The sequence below is a fragment of the Pleurodeles waltl genome, chromosome 7 (assembly GCF_031143425.1).
Source record: "Pleurodeles waltl isolate 20211129_DDA chromosome 7, aPleWal1.hap1.20221129, whole genome shotgun sequence".
Lineage (NCBI taxonomy): Eukaryota > Metazoa > Chordata > Amphibia > Caudata > Salamandridae > Pleurodeles > Pleurodeles waltl.
The window spans coordinates 908,979,354-909,000,931 of NC_090446.1; the positions used below are offsets into that span (position 1 = coordinate 908,979,354).

The 21,578-nt window shown below is 45.6% G+C and overlaps 1 protein-coding gene across 9 annotated transcripts in view; it reads left to right on the forward strand.

The window, feature by feature from the left end:
- The window catches only part of TCOF1 (treacle ribosome biogenesis factor 1), a 437,876-nt gene that overhangs the window by 157,141 nt on the left and 259,157 nt on the right, over positions 1–21,578 (forward strand). The window lies entirely within an intron of this gene.

Sequence of the window (21,578 nt, forward strand, 5' to 3'; positions counted from 1 at the left end):
CTTTGCTTTTCAACATCTACATGATATCTTTACCAGAACTGATCAATGATTTCCATCTCACATGCTACAACTATGCAGATGACACACAGATACTACTTAAATTAGAAGACCCCAATTATGACCCTCTGTGCGTCTGGCCTGACGATCTTGGACCACCTCCTCAATTATCCAAGGAAGTTAAAAACCTAGGAATCACCATGGATTCCAAGTTAACTATGAATGCCCAAGTAGACAAATTAGACGCACAAGCTTCATCACCTTCAGGGCATTCCTTGGCTTGACTGGGTATTACAGGAGGTTTGTGAAGGGATATGGATCCATTGTGACAGCCCTCACTGAACTCACCTCCAAGAAAATGCCCAAGAAAGTGAACTGGACTGTAGAATGCCAACAGGCCTTTGACACCCTGAAACAAGCAATGTGCTCAGCACCAGTTCTAAAAGCTCCAGATTATTCTAAGCAGTTCATTGTGCAGACAGATGCCTCTGAACATGGGATAGGGGCAGTTTTGTCCCAAACAAATGATGATGGCCTTGACCAGCCTGTTGCTTTCATTAGCAGGAGGTTACTCCCCAGGGAGCAGCGTTGGAGTGCCATTGAGAGGGAGGCCTTTGCTGTGGTTTGGTCCCTGAAGAAGCTGAGACCATACCTCTTTGGTACTCACTTCCTAGTTCAGACTGACCACAGACCTCTCAGGTGGCTGATGCAAATGAAAGGTGAAAATCCAAAACTGTTGAGGTGGTCCATCTCCCTACAGGGAATGGACTTTATAGTGGAACACAGACCTGGGACTGCCCATGCCAATGCAGATGGCCTTTCCAGGTTCTTCCACTTAGAAAATGAAGACTCTCTTGGGAAAGGTTAGTCTCATCCTCTTTCGTTTGGGGGGGGGGGGGGGGGTGTAAGGAATTGCCTCCTTGGCATGGTTACCCCCTGACTTTTTGCCTTTGCTGATGCTATGTTTTGAATTGAAAGTGTGCTGAGGCCTGCTAACCAGGCCCCAGCACCAGTGTTCTTTCCCTAACCTGTACTTTTGATTCCACAATTGGCACACCCTGGCATCCAGGTAAGTCCCTTGTAACTGGTACCTCTGGTACCAAGGGCCCTGATGCCAGGGAAGGTCTCTAAGGGCTGCAGCATGTATTATGCCACCCTAAGAGACCCCTCACTCAGCACAGACACACTGCTTACCAGCTTGTGTGTGCTAGTGAGAACAAAATGAGTAAGTCGACATGGCACTCCCCTCAGGGTGCCATGCCAGCCTCTCACTGCCTATGCAGTATAGGTAAGACACCCCTCTAGCAGGCCTTACAGCCCTAAGGCAGGGTGCACTATACCATAGGTGAAGGTACCAGTGCATGAGCACTGTGCCCCTACAGTGTCTAAGCAAAACCTTAGCCATTGTAAGTGCAGGGTAGCCATAAGAGTATATGGTCTGGGAGTCTGTTTTACACGAACTCCACAGCACCATACCTACCTGCAATACCTTTCATTTGAAGTATTACATGTAAAATTTGAACCTGTGGTTCTTAAAATAAACTAAGAAAATATATTTTTCTATACAAAACCTATTGGCTGGATTTGTCTCTGAGTGTGTGTACCTCATTTATTGTCTATGTGTATGTACAACAAATGCTTAACACTACTCCTTGGATAAGCCTACTGCTCGACCACACTACCACAAAATAGAGCATTAGTATTATCTCTTTTTACCACTATTTTACCTCTAAGGGGAACCCTTGGACTCTATGTGCTATTTCAAAGTAAGGAATAGCATGCACAGAGTCAACTTCCTACAATTCCTGCAAGATTTTTTAGTTTGATCCATTCAACAGACCCTCCACCGTGGGAGGTACTGCTTTGGTATCTGTTTACAAGGTGAGGCATCTGCGGTTAGAAGTATACACCTGAAAAACAAATTAAAAACTATTAGGTAATGATCTTTCTAGTGGACATTCTACTAGAGATTCCTCTCCTCCCCTTTCTGTGGAATGGTCTCTTTTCCATCTAAAAAGGTCCCATGTTATGGATGGGCACTCTGGCTCTTCTAGTTCACCAAAAGAAACGCATCAGTACGAATGGGTGGCTTTTATATGCGGTTCCCTTTGTCATTTTTGGTGATAAATGCTGTTGAGGTCAAGTTGCACTGCACCACCTATCAGTGCGTAGAAGCACTTCTAATCTGGCACCTGGGGGACCTGCAGGATATTCACATGGGATGGAATCTGCAGTTGGAGTATCTACCAGAAAGAGTATTACTGAAGGTAAGTTCCTGGTTGAAGCGGTATAAAGGTTTAATACACAGGCTCCTACTTTCTGTTTTTTTTTTTTAACATTGAAACAGGCTCAACTTTTTTTTTTTTTTTTTTTTTTTAACTTTGAGTTTGTAAGAACTTCTTCACACTAAGCATTCTAGTGAATATTTGGGATTTTTTTCCCACTGTCCTAAAGTTTAAAAAAAAAATTATTCTAACGCGCTATGGAATTCATTTTGGATTGTCTCTTCTTGGTGAAAGGAAAGGCACAAATTTAACCAGGAAAATCCCATTTGAAGGAAGCAGAATTAAGACTGTCATGTTCACAGCAGTCATTCCCAATATCATTGACTCATTTGTGCCTACATGTGGCCTCCTACTGGATGACACTAATTTCTGCTCAACTAGCTACTTTTTCTGACCTTTGGCTGTTTCCTATATGGCTGTTTTTAGGCACAATCGGCTATCAAAAGTATACTGACGTGCCAGGTCAACGTGTTGTCAATAAATAGCTTCTTAACCACTCCACTTTCGAGCAAGGGAGCGCAGGGAAAAGCTGCTTCTTTTATCCAAAACCCAGCACGTGCAGGAAAGATGATGCCTGTCAAGTTATCTGTGAACGTAGCTGAGCAGGCAACCAGCTTTAAGGGCAGTGACGTACCTGACTCTGAGAACCTTGGCGCCCTGGTGAGTGCAATAACATGTTTTGCTCCTCGTAAAATCTTTTTAAAGCTTTTCCTCCTGTCTGTTTCCCCATCTTATCTTGTTGGCTGTTTTAGTGAATGTAACAGGACCACATGTCAGTGTGGATTTAAATATAGCAGAATGCATACACAAACACAGCGGTGTTTGAATGTACCCAGCCTTGCCACATAGTTTCTCTGCTGAACTTCATCCAACTTCTTTGTTTAATGTTTCTGCTCTGATATCAGCTGGTAGGCCAAAGGCTCTTTTCAATATTTTGTTATTCATTTTAGACCAAATCTTTCAATGTAGACACGCCACCTGTAACTCCCAAGATCAAATCATCATTGGTGAAAACACCTGTAGCCAGCTCGATGTTTAGAAAAGTCCAGGGAATATCTTCTAAACTCACCCCTATGCCAGTGCCTGCTACCATGGGCAAAGCGATAACTGCAGTGAAGGTGGCTGAGATTGTATCACAACAGACAGACCCCTGTGAGAGCAGCAGCTCATCAGGCAGTGAGGGTGCTAAGGAAAATACACTGGTGAGTTTATTAAGCATTTTTGCTGCCATTATATTACAGTTTTGGTAAGCACTCACACGCTAATAACCCCTACTGTACCTGTTCATGTGTTGTTGCAGTCCTTTTTAGAATGAGTTTTCAGTGAAAATTGGTTCCACAATCTTCACTAAGAATTAAATTGGGTAGCATAATAAATTGGGTTATTGATATTTTTAATGACGTGACCGTAAATGGCATCCTATAATAAATGTCTGTGCCATGACAGAAAACCATATTAAATGATAGATATTTTTCTTAAGCAACACCAACAATAAATAGTGTGGCAGCAGAGTTAAATTCCCATCATAAATATTTCCAGTTGGAACATTCATGTACTGTTGGCGCCAGTAATCTGTTCCCTCAAAATGTGAGGCTAGGAATCAATTGACGTACAGGGCATTGGTCATGAAACTGGTATTACCTACTACAGTTATGGCTCCCCTAAATGCAACGTCTCATCAGTGGCTATTAGTGAAGGTAATAGTCAGTGGTGTCTCTTCACATGCTACAAATTGGGGATGGTATGCAAACTTTCTGCCACGTTTTTGACTGAAGGGCATTTCTCCGTATGCACTGCAATCTATAATTAAACAGCACTGCAGTTGGAGGTGCTGAAATTCCCGTGGGAGGGGTAGTGGGCCGGGGAGGGCATTCCCATATTGAAAAAAAAATAAAAAATCCTAGGCACAGTTGTCAAGAGAGTGCCTGTATTTGTCCTGTGGTAAATTTTCAGCAAATCTGCAGGGCCAACCAACTGAAGTAGAAGATACCTTTAAGAACGTATCCACCTTCCAGAGTACTAGTGATTGTGGGCAGAACACATGCCAGTCTTATGGGTAATGAGACCTCAAGCGTTTTGTGGTCCCACCTGTTCCCCTTGAGAGAGTCTTTGTTCCGCTGTCCCTTTGCTGAAGGAGTAAGACAGATCTACAAAACAGTGAGTTTGGCTGCTTGTGCATTTTTCTTGTGTTACCCAATCATTTTCTAAGAGACAAAGACTTGATAGGTTTGTAAGCCGACTTTGACGGACAAATGCCCAGGTATTTATTAATCTGCTGATACCTTGTATGGACTCAAACTAAAGTTAAGAGTTTGGTCATTGTATCTCTTGTTCCATGGGTTGAATGTGTTCTGCTTCTTCCTCTCTCCCCAGCAGTGATGTGTTTTCATCCTACATGTTGGGCACTTTAAGTGAATGACTGTACTAGACAATGTACTTCATGTGGTTTTACGACTTCCTTGGGTGTAGTTATGAAAGAGATTAGTCCATATGTTAGCTCCCATGTAACTTTTAAGATGCAGCCCTTCGGCAAATATGGGAGGGGCTCAAAACACCTTTGTACAGCATACGTTGATGAAATCTGAAGTCGAAACTAAAGCCGATACCAAGATACACTTGACAATACATCTCTGGCTTCCAGCATTTGTTGTTCATCTTTACCTCAGTGGACTGGGCTCGTTTTCACTTTGATACTGTCATCTTAAATGCTAGTTATTTTTTCCGGTTTTTCTGGTGATCTTTTTCCTGTGGGCATCTACCTTTTTGTTTCACTTCTGCTTATCATTTTTGGGACTACACACTTAAGGATTCATCAGTCAAAATTGTGTGAAAGATTTTGCAACTCTGTATTGTTTTGTGGCTTGCAGTTGTAACTTACAGGACGGGCAAAGGTGTGGGCCAGCTAGGCGCTCCTAGGTCATGTAAACATTCCCTAGAAGTTAAATCTTACAATTGGTGTGGGTAATAAAGCAGTATGAAGACATCTGTTGGCCAACAAAACTCCACCAGGAGACAGACAAGCCTTTAGACACTCATTGCAATGCACAGAGATGGCTGAAAGGTAACGAGGTGGATCTTTGTGGCATTGCTGTACATTTTGGTGTGCAACTTGTATTTGCTGTACTGCTCGTCCGAGGGGCCTGCTGAGGTGCAACATTTCTACATAGAACGCCTATGAGAGGAGTGTGATTTATTCTTCCTGGAAGAGCTGAGCTGGAGTTTTACAACATTTCCGGGCACAAGTGTCCTTAGAATTTATGTAACTGATCCTGAGAATTGGATGAGAGTACACTAAAGGCCCCAGTGAATAGTGTCTGCCAATCTGTTGTGGCCAGTCTGACCACCACCAGCTAACCTGGGCAGACTAAGGTGTTGTAATGAAATGGAATCTTCTACCAGGCATTTTTAGTCACGAAAGAGGAACTCCAAGGAGGATCATTCTACATCAGCTGAATGGCTGTCTTGGAATGTTTTTAGTGGTCTCTATATGCTAGAAGGACTCATCTGAGATCATATCCCACTTTCTAGCTACGTGTGTCAGTATTCCCAAGTTACGCCAATTAGTGTCATATGTTTTTGGGAAAGATTAAGCTACTCTCCTTGATTGTCTCTGGCCACTTGGGATGTAGTGGTGTGAAAAAAGCACTTTTGAAGCTTTTAACAAAATATTTGTTTCACTCCTAAAGATTTTGCATCAATCTGCACAGAATGTGTGCAGATCGATTTCTTGTATTTCATGCAGGCATCGCTCACCATGTCTACCTGAAATATATGTGAGCATTTAACAAAGAGATAGCAAAAGTGCAACACATTACAACAGAAAACGGCTTTTCTCCTCAATGTACATTGAATGCCAATGCCATAGCTAAGGTTGCCAGTACAGTGAGCATTTGTGGTCTGGGGAGGCAACTCCCTCCAGTAGTCACTTAGTTACTTTTCATGGAAGAAAATAAAAAATTGGCAAACAAGATTGATGCACTGGCATTGTTGCAAATAATTGCCAAGCCATGGATAAAGTGAGAGAAAGTGTGGTAAAGATGGAACATAATGAAAGTAATTGAAGACACCCTGAAATGTTGGCATGTAAAGGAGAGCTACAGAATATTAAACAGTTTAAGGACCTTGACTATCCCTAATGTAGTAATAACAGATTTCTATGTGTGCCAAGAGGGACTGAATGAGGCCACATGAAAACTTCATTGACGCAGAAACATTGTGCAATAGAATGGTGGACATGACTCATTGTTATTCTTCCCTGAAGCTGTGCCAAAAATCATATTGCTGGAAATATCAGGATTCCAGGTTCAAGTTATGTTAATGGCGGTCACCGTGAACTAAAGTTAAGTTATGTATGAGTGGCACACTCCTTTTATCTGTGTTAGTTTTGCTGCTTATAAATTCGGTGTTTTGAGTACATCATTGTCTTGCTTAAATAAGCTCTTTTTCCACATGCTAGTCTTGGAGTAGATCTTAATATGCAGAAAGAATTCTTCAACGTAAAAGCTACATGCTGATGTTTAGCAGGATTATACATATGTCCTGCAAGTTCTGCCATTTACTTTACAATTGGTTGTTGGAATTCTTCAGTTAAAACTTGCAGATTTCATGATCTTCACATCCACCAACTTGTCTTTTAGGCAATTTACATCAGTATAGTAAGACTAAGGTGTTGTAATGAAATGGAAACTGGGACTGGCATACTTCTACTGGCAGTCAGTGAATAAATACATGGTGAAGCGAAAACTAGGGTGAAGCTATCTTACCTTCATTTTATTGCGCATTGAAAGAAGTTCGGTTGAGTGTCATACAGTGTAATACAGTGGCATGGAGTGGATGGGCATACAGTGGAGTGGCATAAAGTGCAGTACAGTTTTGTAAAGTGGAGTTGTATACAGTGGAGTAGTGTTGAACAGTGGAGCGGCGTAGAGTACAGTGGAGTACACTGGAGTGGGATAGTGTGGAGTGGCATGTTGTAAACTATAGTGGAGTGCAGTAGAGTGGCGTAACATACAGTCGAGTAGTGTCATAAATTGGAATAGTGTTACACGGAAGAGTACTGTTGTCATGCAGTAATGGAAAGTGATGTAGAGTGGTATACAGTCTAGTTGACGTTTGTGGAGTGGTACAGTGATGTAGTGTGGTACAGGGGATAGGCATTGAGTGGTGTAGATTGGAGTACTGTGTCAGAGTGGAGTTCATTGTTATACGAACGGTGTTTAGTGGACTTCTATTGTATGATAGAGTGGAGTAGTGTTGTACAGTAGCATACAGTATAGTGGAGTGAAGGGCTATAGACAGGAGTAGAGTGACGGAGAGCAGCATTCAGTGTATTAGTGTTGGTGGAGTTACATAGAGTACATTAGTGTGTGAAACAGTGGAGCTGCATAGAGTGGATTGTTGTATAGTAGCATAGAGTGAGGTAGTCAAGGAAGTGGTGTAGCGTGGAGTAAAGTACAATAGAATGAATTGGCATGGAGTACAGTGTATTGGTATAACGTAGGTCACAAACTGTAGGAAGTTGGCTCTGTATGTGCTATTTCAAAGTAAGGAATAGCATGCACCGAGTCCAAGGGTTCCCCTTAGAGGTAAAATAGTGGTAAAAAGAGATAATACTAATGCTCTATTTTGTGGTAGTGTGGTCGAGCAGTAGGCTTATCCAAGGAGTAGTGTTAAGCATTTGTTGTACATACACATAGACAATAAATGAGGTACACACACTCAGAGACAAATCCAGCCAATAGGTTTTGTATAGAAAAATATCTTTTCTTAGTTTATTTTAAGAACCACAGGTTCAAATTTAACATGTAATATCTTGTTTGAAAGGTATTGCAGGTAAGTACATTAGGAACTTTGAATCATTTCAATTGCATGTATACTTTTCAAGTTATTCACAAATAGCTATTTTAAAAGTGGACACTTAGTGCAATTTTCACAGTTCCTGGGGGAGGTAAGTTTTTGTTAGTTTTACCAGGTAAGTAAGACACTTACAAGGTTCAGTTCTTGGTCCAAGGTAGCCCACCGTTGGGGGTTCAGAGCAACCCCAAAGTTACCACACCAGCAGCTCAGGGCCGGCCAGGTGCAGAGTTCAAAGTGGTGCCCAAAACGCATAGGCTTCAATGGAGAGAAGGGGGTGCCCCGGTTCCAGTCTGCCAGCAGGTAAGTACCCGCGTCTTCGGAGGGCAGACCAGGGGGGTTTTGTAGGGCACCGGGGGGGACACAAGCCCACACAGAAATTTCACCCTGAGCGGCGCGGGGGCGGCCGGGTGCAGTGTTAGAACAAGCGTCGGGTTCGCAATGGAAGTCAATGAGAGATCAAGGGATCTCTTCAGCGCTGCAGGCAGGTAAGGGGGGGGCTTCCTCGGGGAAACCTCCACTTAGGCAAGGGAGAGGGACTCCTGGGGGTCACTTCTGCAGTGAAAGTCCGGTCCTTCAGGTCCTGGGGGCTGCGGGTGCAGGGTCTTTTCCAGGCGTCGGGACTTAGGTTTCAGAGAGTCGCGGTCAGGGGAAGCCTCGGGATTCCCTCTGCAGGCGGCGCTGTGGGGGCTCAGGGGGGACAGGTTTTGGTACTCACAGTCGTAGAGTAGTCCGGGGGTCCTCCCTGAGGTGTTGGTCCTCCACCAGCCGAGTCGGGGTCGCCGGGTGCAGTGTTGCAAGTCTCACGCTTCTTGCGGGGAGATTGCAGGGTTCTTTAAAGCTGCTTCTTTGGATAAAGTTGCAGTCTTTTTGGAGCAGGTCCGCTGTCCTCGGGAGTTTCTTGTCGTTGTCGAAGCAGGGCAGTCCTCAGAGGATTCAGAGGTCGCTGGTCCCTTTGGAAGGCGTCGCTGGAGCAGAGTTCTTTGGAAGGCAGGAGACAGGCCGGTGAGTTTCTGGAGCCAAGGCAGTTGTTGTCTTCTGGTCTTCCTCTGCAGGGGTTTTCAGCTAGGCAGTCCTTCTTGTTGTTGTTGCAGGAATCTAAATCTTTAGGTTCAGGGAAGCCCTTAAATACTAAATTTAAGGGCGTGTTTAGGTCTGGGGGGGTTAGTAGCCAATGGCTACTAGCCCTGAGGGGGAGTACACCCTCTTTGTGCTTCCTCCCAAGGGGAGGGGGTCACATCCCTAATCCTATTGGGGGAATCCTTCATCTGCAAGATGGAGGATTTCTAAAAGTTAGTCACCTCAGCTCAGGACACCTTAGGGGCTGTCCTGACTGGCCAGTGACTCCTCCTTGTTGCTTTCTTTGTTCCCTCCAGCCTTGCCGCCAAAAGTGGGGGCCGTGGCCGGAGGGGGCGGGCAACTCCACTAAGCTGGAGTGCCCTGCTGGGCTGTGACAAAGGGGTGAGCCTTTGAGGCTCACCGCCAGGTGTTACAGCTCCTGCCTGGGGGAGGTGTTAGCATCTCCACCCAGTGCAGGCTTTGTTACTGGCCTCAGAGTGACAAAGGCACTCTCCCCATGGGGCCAGCAACATGTCTCTAGTGTGGCAGGCTGCTGGAACCAGTCAGCCTACACAGATAGTCGGTTACGTTTCAGGGGGCACCTCTAAGGTGCCCTCTGTGGTGTATTTTACAATAAAATGTACACTGGCATCAGTGTGCATTTATTATGCTGAGAAGTTTGATACCAAACTTCCCAGTTTTCAGTGTAGCCATTATGGTGCAGTGGAGTTCGTGTTTGACAGACTCCCAGACCATATACTCTTATGGCTACCCTGCACTTACAATGTCTAAGGTTTTGCTTAGACACCGTAGGGGCACAGTGCTCATGCACTGGTACCCTCACCTATGGTATAGTGCACCCTGCCTTAGGGCTGTAAGGCCTGCTAGAGGGGTGTCTTACCTATACTGCATAGGCAGTGAGAGGCTGGCATGGCACCCTGAGGGGAGTGCCATGTCGACTTACTCATTTTGTCCTCACTAGCACACACAAGCTGGTAAGCAGTGCGTCTGTGCTGGGTGAGGGGTCTCTAGGGTGGCATAATACATGCTGCAGCCCTTAGAGACCTTCCCTGGCATCAGAGCCCTTGGTACTAGAGGTACCAGTTACAAGGGACTTATCGGGGTGCCAGGGTGTGCCAATTGTGGAATCAAAAGTACAGGTTAGGGAAAGAACACTGGTGCTGGGGCCTTGAAAACCCGACACGTGTTTGCACACTGCACCCAGCCGCCCCCGCGCTGCTGAGGGTGTACTTTTTGTGCTGACTCCCCCCCCCCGTGCCCTACAAAAACCCCCTGGTCTGTCCTCCGAAGACGCGGGTACTTACCTGCTGGCAGACTGGAACCGGGGCACCCCCTTCTCTCCATTGAAGCCTATGTGTTTTGGGCACCTCTTTGACCACTGCACCTGACCGGCCCTGAGCTGCTGGTGTGGTGACTTTGGGGTTGCTCTGAACCCCCAACGGTGGGCTACCTTGGACCAAAAACTGAGACCTGTAAGTGACTTACTTACCTGTTGAAACTAACCATACTTTACCTCCCCCAGGAACTGTGAAAATTGCACTGTCAACTTTTAAAACAGCTTATTGTGTTTTATGTAAAAAGTATAAATGCTAATGTAATGATTCAAAGTTCCTAAAGTACTTACCTGCAATACCTTTCAAATGAGATATTACATGTAGAATTTGAACCTGTGGTTCTTAAAATAAACTAAGAAAATATATTTTTCTATAACAAAACCTATTGGCTGGAATTGTCTCTGAGTGTGTGTTCCTCATTTATTGCCTGTGTGTATGTACAACAAATGCTTAACACTACTCCTTTGATAAGCCTACTGCTCGACCACGCTACCACAAAATAGAGCATTAGTATTATCTCTTTTTGCCACTATCTTACCTCTAAGGGGAACCCTTGGACTCTGTGCATGCTATTCCTTACTTTGAAATAGCACATACAGAGCCAACTTCCTACATTGGTGGCTCAGCGGTGGGGTACAAGACTTTGCATTTGCTGGACTACTCAGCCAATACCTGATCACAAGACAAATTCCAAAAATTGTCATTAGAAATCGAATTTTGCAATTTGAACTATTTTTCTAAATTCTTAAAAGTCCTGCTAGGGCCTTGTGTTAGTCCCTGTTTAGCATTTCCTTTTAGAGTTTAAAAGTTTTGTGAAAGTTTGAATTAGATTCTAGAACTAGTCTTTAGATTCTTAAAAAGTATTCCAACTTTTAGAAGCATAATGTCTAGCACAGATGTGAATGTGGTGGAACTCGACACCACACCTTACCTCCATCTTCAGATGAGAGAGCTAAGGTCACTCTGTAAACTAAAGAAAATAGCAATGGGCTCCAGACCTTCCAAACTACAGCTCCAGGAGCTGTTGGCAGAGTGAAAGAGCCAACCCCTCTGAGGATGGCAACACAGAGGATGAGTATAGTGACTTGGAGGGTGATTCCCCCCCACCAGTCCTATCTAGGGAGAACAGGGCCTCTCAAGCCCTGACTGCAAAAATAATAGTCAGAGATGCTGGTTCCCTCACAGGAGGGACAACCTCTCTGAAATCACTGAGGATAACCCCAGTGAAGAGGACATCCAGTTAGCCAGGATGACCAAAAGATTGGCTTTGGAAAGACAGATCCTAGCCATAGAAAGGGAAAGACAAGAGATGGGCCTAGGACCCATCAATGGTGGCAGCAACATAAATAGGGTCAGAGATTCTCCTGACATGTTGAAAATCCCTAAAGGGATTGTAACTAAATATGAAGATGGTGATGACATCACCAAATGGTTGACAGCTTTTGAGAGGGCTTGTGTAACCAGAAAAGTGAACAAATCTCACTGGGGTGCTCTCCTTTGGGAAATGTTCACAGGAAAGTGTAGGGATAGACTCCTCACACTCTCTGGAAAAGATGCAGAATCTTATGACCTCATGAAGGGAACCCTGATTGAGGGCTTTGGATTCTCCACTGAGGAGTATAGGATTAGATTTAGGGGGGCTCAAAAATCCTCGAGCCAGACCTGGGTTGACTTTGTAGACCACTCAGTAAAAACACTAGATGGTTGGATTCAAGGCAGTGGTGTAAGTGATTATGATGGGCTGTACAATTTATTTGTGAGAGAACACCTGTTAAGTAATTGTTTCAATGATAAACTGCATCCATCAGCATCTGGTGGACCTAGTACCAATTTCTCCCCAAGAATTGGGAAAGAAGGCGGACCATTGGGTCGAGACTAGGGTGTCCAAAACTTCCACAGGGGGTGACCAAAAGAAAGGGGTCACAAAACCTCCCCAGGGGAAAGGTGGTGAGACAGCCAAAAACAAAAATAGTAAAGTCTTCTACAGGCCCCCAAAAACCTGCACAGGCGGGTTGGCCCAGAGCCTCTTCACAAAACAATTCTGGGTACAAGGGTAAAAACTTTGATCCCAAAAAGGCCTGGTGTTGTAGCTGTAATCAGCCTGGACACCAAACTGGAGACCAGGCCTGTCCCAAGAAAAATACAACTTCAAACTCCACTCTAGCTAACACTGGAATGGCTAGTCTCCAAGTGGGATCAACAGTGTGCCCAGAGCAAATCAGGTTTCACACTGAAGCTACATTAATCTCTGAGGGTGGGGTGGATTTAGCCACACTGGCTGCCTGGCCCCCTAACATGCAAAAATACAGGCAGCAGCTCTTAATTAATGGGACAAGTGTAGAGGGCCTGAGGGATACAGGTGCCAGTGTCACTATGGTGACAGAGAAACTGGTTTCCACTGGCCAATACCTGACTGGAAAAACCTATCCAGTCACCAATGCTGACAATCAGACTAAAGTACATCCCATGGCTATGGTAACTTTAGAGTGGGGAGGGGTCAATGGCCTGAAACAGGTGGTGGTCTCCTCAAATATCCCAGTAGACTGTTTGCTTGGAAATGACCTGGAGTCCTCAGCATGGGCTGAGGTAGAACTGAAAACCCATGCAGCCATGCTGGGTATCCCTGATCTGGTGTGTCAAGACAAGGGCACAGTGCAAGGCACAGGGTGAAAAAGTAGAGCTGGAGTCTGGAAAAAGGGCCCAGCCTACCAAGAGGAAAGGAAAGTCAGCTGGGAAACCAGCTGCAACACAACAAGAAAAAGAGAACCTCTCTTCTCAGGAAGAAGTTCTGCCCTCTGACGGAACTGAGCCTATAAAGTTGGAACCTTATCAGGTTGAGCTCTTAGGCCCAGGGGGACCCTCGAGGGAAGAGTTGTGTAAGGGACAAGAAACCTGTCCCTCTCTTGAAGGCCTTAGGCAGCAAGCTGCTGAAGAGTCCAAAGGCAAGAAAAATGGAACACATAGGGTCTATTGGGAAGATGGACTCCTGTACACTGAGGCAAGAGATCCCAAACCTGGGGCCACTAGAAGAGTGGTAGTGCCTCAGAGTTTCAGAGAGTTTATTCTGACCTTAGCCCATGATATTCCCCTTGCTGGGCATTTGGGACAAACCAAGACGTGGGAGAGGTTAGTCAACCACTTCTACTGGCCCAATATGTCCCAGAAGGTTAAGGAGTTTTGCCTCTCCTGTCAAGCCAGTGGTAAGACAGGTGGACATCCAAAGGCCCACCTCATTCCACTTCCAGTGGTGGGGGTCCCCTTTGAAAGAGTGGGTGTGGACATAGTTGGTCCACTAGAACCTCCCACAGCCTCAGGAAATATGTACATTCTAGTAGTAGTAGTAGATCATGCTACTAGGTATCCTGAAGCTATTCCCCTTAGGTCGACTACTGGCCCTCAGTAGCCAAGGCCCTCATTGGTATCTTTACCAAGGAGGTGGTGTCTGACAGAGGTACCAACTTCATGTCAGCATACCTAAAACACATGTGGAATGAGTGTGGAGTGACTTATAAATTCACTACACCATATCATCCACAAACTAATGGCCTTGTTGAGAGATTCAACAAGACATTAAAGGGCATGATCATGGGGCTCCCAGAAAAACTCAAAAGGAGATGGGATGTCCTCCTGCCATGTCTGCTTTTCGCTTACAGAGAAGTGCCTCAGAAGGGAGTAGTGTTCTCACCCTTTGAACTTCTGTTTGGCCACCCTGTAAGGGGACCACTTGCTCTTGTTAAAGAAGGCTGGGAGAGACCTCTTCATGAGCCTAAACAAGACATAGTGGACTATGTACTTGGCCTTCGCTCAAGGATGGCAGAGTACATGGAAAAGGCAAGTAAAAACCTTGAGGCCAGCCAACAGCTCCAGAAGTTTTGGTATGACCAAAAGGCTGCACTGGTTGAATTTCAACCAGGGCAGAAAGTCTGGGTTTTGGAGCCTGTGGCTCCCAGGGCACTCCAGGACAAATGGAGTGGCCCTTACCCAGTACTAGAGAGGAAGAGTCAGGTCACCTACTTGGTAGACCTGGGCACTAGCAGGAGCCCCAAGAGGGTGATCCATGTGAACCGCCTTAAGCTCTTCCATGACAGGGCTGATGTAAATCTGTTGATGGTAACAGATGAGGATCAGGAGGCAGAGAGTGAACCTCTCCCTGATCTTCTGTCATCAGACCCAAAAGATGGCTCAGTAGATGGAGTGATCTACTCAGACACCCTCTCTAGCCAACAGCAATCTGACTGTAGGAAGGTCCTGCAGCAGTTTGCTGAACTCTTTTTCCCTAACCCCTGGTCAGACACACCTGTGTACCCATGATGTGGACACAGGAGACAGCATGCCTGTCAAAAACAAAATATTCATACAGTCTGACCAAGTTAAGGAAAGCATCAAGGTGGAAGTCCACAAGATGCTGGAATTGGGAGTAATTGAGCACTCTGACAGCCCCTGGGCCAGCCCAGTGGTCTTAGTCCCCAAACCTCACACCAAAGATGGAAAGAGAGAGATGAGGTTTTGTGTGGACTACAGAGGTCTTAATTCTGTCACCAAGACAGATGCCGATCCCATTCCTAGAGCTGACGAGCTGATTGACAAATTAGGTGCTGCCAAATTCTTAAGTACCTTTGACTTAACAGCAGGGTACTGGCAAATCAAAATGGCCCCTGGAGCAAAAGAAAAGACCGCATTCTCCACACCTGATGGGCATTATCAGTTCACTGTTATGCCCTTTGGTTTAAAGAATGCCCCTGCCACCTTCCAAAGGTTGGTGAATCAAGTCCTAGCTGGGTTGGAATCCTTTAGTGCAGCTTATCTTGATGATATTGCTGTCTTCAGCTCCACCTGGCAGGACCACCTGGTCCACCTGAAGAAGGTTTTGAAGGCTCTGCAATCTGCAGGCCTCTATCAAGGCATCCAAATGCTAGATAGGGCAGGAAACTGTGGTTTACTTGGGACACCTTGTAGGTGGAGGCCAAGTTCAGCCACTCCAGCCTAAGATCCAGACTATTCTGGACTGGGCAGCTCCAAAAACCCAGACTCAAGTCAGGGCATTCCTTGGCTTGACTGGGTACTATAGGAGGTTTGTGAAGGGATATGGATCCATTGTGACAGCCCTCACAGAACTCACCTAAAAAAAAAATGCCCAAGAAAGTAAACTGGACTGTAGAATGCCAACAGGCCTTTGACACCCTGAAACAAGCTATGTGCACAGCACCAGTTCTAAAAGCTCCAGATTACTCCAAGCTATTCATTGTGCAAACAGATGCCTCTGAACATGGGATAGGGGCAGTTTTGTCCCAAACAAATGATGATGGCCTTGACAAGCCTGTTGCTTTCATTAGCAGGAGGTTACTCCCCAGGGAGCAGCGTTGGAGTGCCCTTGAGAGGGAGGCCTTTGCTGTGGTTTGGTCCCTGAAGAAGCTGAGACCATACCTCTTTGGTACTCACTTCCTAGTTCAAACTGACCACAGACCTCTCAGATGGCTGATGCAAATGAAAGGTGAAAATCCAAAACTGTTGAGGTGGTCCATCTCCCTATAGGGAATGGACTTTATAGTGGAACACAGACCTGGGACTGCTCATGCCAATGCAGATGGCCTTTCCAGGTTCTTCCACTTAGAAAATGAAGACTCTCTTGGGAAAGGTTAGTCTCATCCTCTTTCGTTTGGGGGGGGGGTTGTGTAAGGAAATGCCTCCTTGGCATGGTTACCCCCTGACTTTTTGCCTTTGCTGATGCTATGTTTTGAATTGAAAGTGTGCTGAGGCCTGCTAACCAGGCCCCAGCACCAGTGTTCTTTCCCTAACCTGTACTTTTGTATCCACAATTGGCACACCCTGGCATCCAGGTAAGTCCCTTGTAACTGGTACCTCTGGTACCAAGGGCCCTGATGCCAGGGAAGGTCTCTAAGGGCTGCAGCATGTCTTATGCCACTCTGGAGACCCCTCACTCAGCACAGACACACTGCTTGCCAGCTTGTGTGTGCTGGTGAGAACAAAATGAGTAAGTCGACATGGCACTCCCCTCAGGGTGCCATGCCAGCCTCTCACTGCCTATGCACGTATAGATAAGTCACCCCTCTAGCAGGCCTTACAGCCCTAAGGCAGGGTGCACTATACCATAGGTGAGGGCACCAGTGCATGAGCACTATGCCCCTACAGTGTCTAAGCAAAACCTTAGACATTGTAAGTGCAGGGTAGCCATAAGAGTATATGGTCTGGGAGTCTGTCATGCACAAACTCCACAGCACCATAATGGCTACACTGAGAACTGGGAAGTTTGGTATCAAACTTCTCAGCACAATAAATGCACACTGATGCCAGTGTACATTTTATTGTAACACACACCCCAGAGGGCACCTTAGAGGTGCCCCCTGAAACCTTAACCGACTATCCATGTGGGCTGACTAGTTTTAGCAGCCTGCCACACACCAGACATGTTGCTGGCCACATGGGGAGAGTGCCTTGGTCACTCTGTGGCTAGTAACAAAGCCTGTACTGGGTGGAGGTGCTTCTCACCTTCCCCCTGCAGGAACTGTAACACCTGGCGGTGAGCCTCAAAGGCTCACCCCCTTTGTTACAGCACCCCAGGGCACTCCAGCTAGTGGAGTTGCCCGCCCCCTCCGGCCACGTCCCCACTTGTGGTGGCAAGGCCGGAGGAGATAATGAGAAAAACAAGGAGGAGTCACTGGCCAGTCAGGACAGCCCCTAAGGTGTCCTGAGCTGAGGTGACTCTAACATTTAGAAATCCTCCATCTTGCGGATGGAGGATTCCCCCAATAGGATTAGGGATGTGCCCCTCCCCTCAGGGAGCCACCCTCAGGGCTAGTAGCCATTGGCTACCAACCCCCCCAGACCTAAACACACCCCTAAATTCAGTATTTAGGGGCTCACCAGAACCTAGGAACTCTGATTCCTGCAACCTAAGAAGAGGACTGCTGAACTGAAAAACCTGCAGGGAAGACGGAGACACCAACTCACCTATGGTATAGTGCACCCTGCCTTAGGGCTGTAAGGCCTGCTAGAGGGGTGACTTATCTATACCTATAGGCAGTGTGAGGTTGGCATGGCACCCTGAGGGGAGTGCCATGTCGACTTAGTTGTTTTATCCCCACTAGCACACACAAGCTGGCAAGCAGTGTGTCTGTGCTGAGTGAGGGGTCCCCAGGGTGGCATAAGACATGCTGCAGCCCTTAGAGACCTTCCCTGGCATCAGGGCCCTTGGAACCAGAGGTACCAGTTACAAGGGACCTGGATATCAGAGTGTGCCAGTTGTGGAAACAAAGGTACAGGTTAGGGAAAGAACACTGGCGCTGGGGTCTGGTTAGCAGGCCTCAGCACATTTTCAAATCATAACTTGGCATCAGCAAAGGCAAAAACTCCGGGGGTAACTATGCCAAGGAGGCATTTCCTTACAGCCAGGGCTTGTTGGTGTTTTTTTCCACACCACTGACTGCAACTCTTCTTCCGACGTGGTACATTGACTGCATCACTTCTGGAACTCTTCTGCTCCTGCATCTCCAGAAGGGTGAGTAGTGGCTCCTGCCCCAACTGGACAGTCGAACTGGAACTGGACCTGGTCCCCTTCATTTTCCGGTCCTCTTCCTTGAGGATCCATCTTCTGTTTCTTCCAGTCTTGCTTGTGTCTTGCAGACCTTTTACAAAGTTTACCTGTGGGTTTGGGGAAAAAACAGGTACTTAACTCTTCTCTCCTGGTTGCTTGTGAACACTGGTACTTACCTTTTGGGGTTCCTATTTCTTTAAGCGTCCCTCTACAGATTCCACTTCCTTGGGTGAGGCTCTGACGTCCGCATTCCACTTAATATATGGTTTGGAACAGCTTGGGCTTTTGGTGCCAAAACCCTCCCTACCGGCTCCTGTCCCGACAATCGCCCGGACTCCTCCTGCTGCTGTCTCCCAAAAGCCTTGGAGGGCTGCCAGCAATCCGTAAACCAGCCAATATCTCCCTTGGAGTGGAGGAGTTACTTCCCTGCATCCTGCAGGCATCAACCTCAAAGTCTTGTCCACTGATCTGCTAACCACTGGGTCCACCGACAAAGCATGCACCCAGGAGGTCACCGTGCTCCAGGAGGACAGACCCGTTTCCCCAGGACACTTGGAGTCACCAAACCCATCAGGAGTCGCCCTGCACCAGTACCTGGGGTGCAGGAGCAGTTGGTAGCTCCAAGGCTTGCTTGTTTGTGAGCCAGACACTACTGCCACAAAAAGACTACCTGCACCTGAAGGTTGACTGAATGGTCAAGGCTGCCCACGACAGTAGCTTGACTATCTGTTTTTTCTTCTCCCTCTCCAGGTCTAACCTAGCGCAGTGAGCACCCTTGCCTCACTGGACCAGCCACCCAAAACCCTCTGCAGCCGAGCACCTTGGCCCGGGTCCACGACTATTGGCTGTGCCCCCTTGCTTCCAAGACTCTCGGGAACTCAGCCCTCTTTTGGGAGCTCCGGGACTTGTCCCCAAGGCACCCCTCTACAGCCTCTTTGCAGGTGACCGGCAAGTCAAAACCCCCTCCCCCAACCCCCCTTGCGCCAGCCGTGCAGTGCGCAAGGTTCGCGACCCATCCAGCACCTCTGCAATTGGACTCCTCAAGACAGGTAGAATCAAACTGCTGCTGTTTCTTGTGACCTTGCACACACCTTCCTCACCCCTTACCCTAAGACCTAAAGGGGACCCTGAGATACCTCTGCAAGTACCTGTATGCAGTATGTCTCTTCACCTTTTGAAAAGCATTACTGCATAAAAGCACATTTGTGTGATTTACTTACCTCACTGTCCAAAGTAAATATTCCGAACAGTACTCCTACCTGAATGTTTTGGTGTTTTAAAAATAAAATAAAACTTGTATTTTTGTAAAATTCGTCTAGACTCTTTGTGAGTCTCATTTATTGACTGTGTGTCCAACAGATACTTAGCACTACCCTCTGATAAGCCTAAACTGCTCACCCACAGTACCACAAAAGAGAGCATTTAGGGTTATTACTTTAACCTCTGTCAACCATTAAGGGCCACCTGTACTGTCCGCCTAGTGTACCCCTACATTGGTACACTACACAGCCAGCTTCCTACAGGGTCTCACTATTGAATTCTATGAAAGTGATGATTGCGGTGACATCACATGTGTATGGGCTCCTGGTAAAACTTATACTGATTAAAAAAAAATAATAATAATTTACTTCTTTAGTGACTGAGACACCCAACATTGAAAACTGTAGCCTAGATAAACACTAAGACCAAAGGGCATCCCTCAGTATCAAGCGCAGGCAGGGGAATAAACTAACCATTTCCTAGAGAAGGCAATGTGGTGTGGGTTTTTCTGCTGTATAGATACTGTCTAATTTTATGGATCTTGTACAAGCTACCCCACATATACGTGTATTTGACAGTGGATTCATATACATGCAAATAATTAGTATTTTAACATCTGAATCCTGCAAGTATATTTTAGGCTGTAGTTTCTGCTTTGCAGATGTCACTTGTCTGTAAGTTCTGACATTTGTAAGCTATATTCATCCTGGCTTTACACTTTTTTCAGTTTATTTAAGACCAAGCTTTTAAAAACAAAATATTGCAGGCTATCTTTTATTCTCTCAGTAAAGAAATTTTAAAAAAGCAGAGTGGATTGGTTGAGTCATGTAAAGTATTTGTGTTAAATATGGCAGTTTCATGGTGCGGCTGATGGTAGAAAACATCCCTTCTCTCAAACCTTGTTCAGGACTTCTTCCTTCACTATATAGTAGTGGACATGGTAGAAGCCTGTGGAGTCTTCTATTCAATCAGATGTTCTCAGGGGAGCAGCTTCTGCCATAAATTCACGTTTATTTTGCATAGTAGTTTACTTTAAGCCCAACTCCTGAAAAGAGTATTCTCCTTCCTAAAACTTTCACCCATTTAATTCTCTTGCTCACTCTCCTGCATGCTTTCCAGTTGCATTGTTTGATTTGATTGTGTACAAGAGCCTGTCAAGCCAAAGTTGATAATGTGTTCAAGAATGTGAACAGAAATATGGTTCAGGGTCTGAAGACCAATGTATATATTAAGTTATACTGAAAGAGGGTATATGCATAATCAGTTGAAAAGAAAGTTTCAGGAAGTAGTGCATTTCACAGATACTTTAACCTATTCATAGAGAATTTAGAACTCAGTGTGAGGGGTACTGTTTACAGGTTTATTGATGTAAAGGAAAACTACTTTAGATAAGATGTATTCTGGATAAATCCATTGTGACACATCAGTTAAAACATGCACAGTAAAAAATACTGCTGTAAAAATCTTCACTTTTATTTTCCTGGAATGGAGGTTTGGAGTCCATTTCGGTCTAGCCACAAGTGAAATTTGTCCTGAAAATGTGACTTTACAAGATAAAATATTACCTCTGATTAGGGGTGCTATCGCTGTTCATCTTGCTGGTAAACCTTTAGTGTTGCTTGAAGGCTCCTTGTATTTTTAGAAGAAAAGTCACCAAAGCTCTTGGCGTAAAGCACCATAACCATTTTTTTAAGGACTGAACATTTTTGTCCATAAGTAATTAAAAATGACCGAAAAATACTTGCACCAAAATCAGTCGTTGATAAATTGTAATGTGCTAATGGGAAAGTGTCCTAGCGCCCTTTGCGGAATTAGTGGCATGAGATTTCTTTCTCCCCAATTAAAATGCAATCTTGCCCCCTTTAATAATATGCTGAAGCAAACTTTTTTCCAGAGGATTGTCCTATTTTCAGCATGTCTTTCATTGACTTGAAATAAAAAATGATGCACTCTAATCTGCCTCTTCTGAAGAAGTAACCATGTCTGAATAAAGGCTCTATATGAAACTGCTTTTATAGGTGAGATGTTTGGTTCTGATTCCATAATTTCAATTATCCATTCTCTCCTTTTTGAACATTGATAACTTTACATTTACAGAATTGGTGGCTCCCTTGATGTGAGCCTTCTTGATATTTTCAGTTTCGTCAGTTGTGCATGATTTGTGGGACTTCAAATTTGAAAACTGTAAAGGTCTCAGTATAGTCTTCTTTAGAGTAA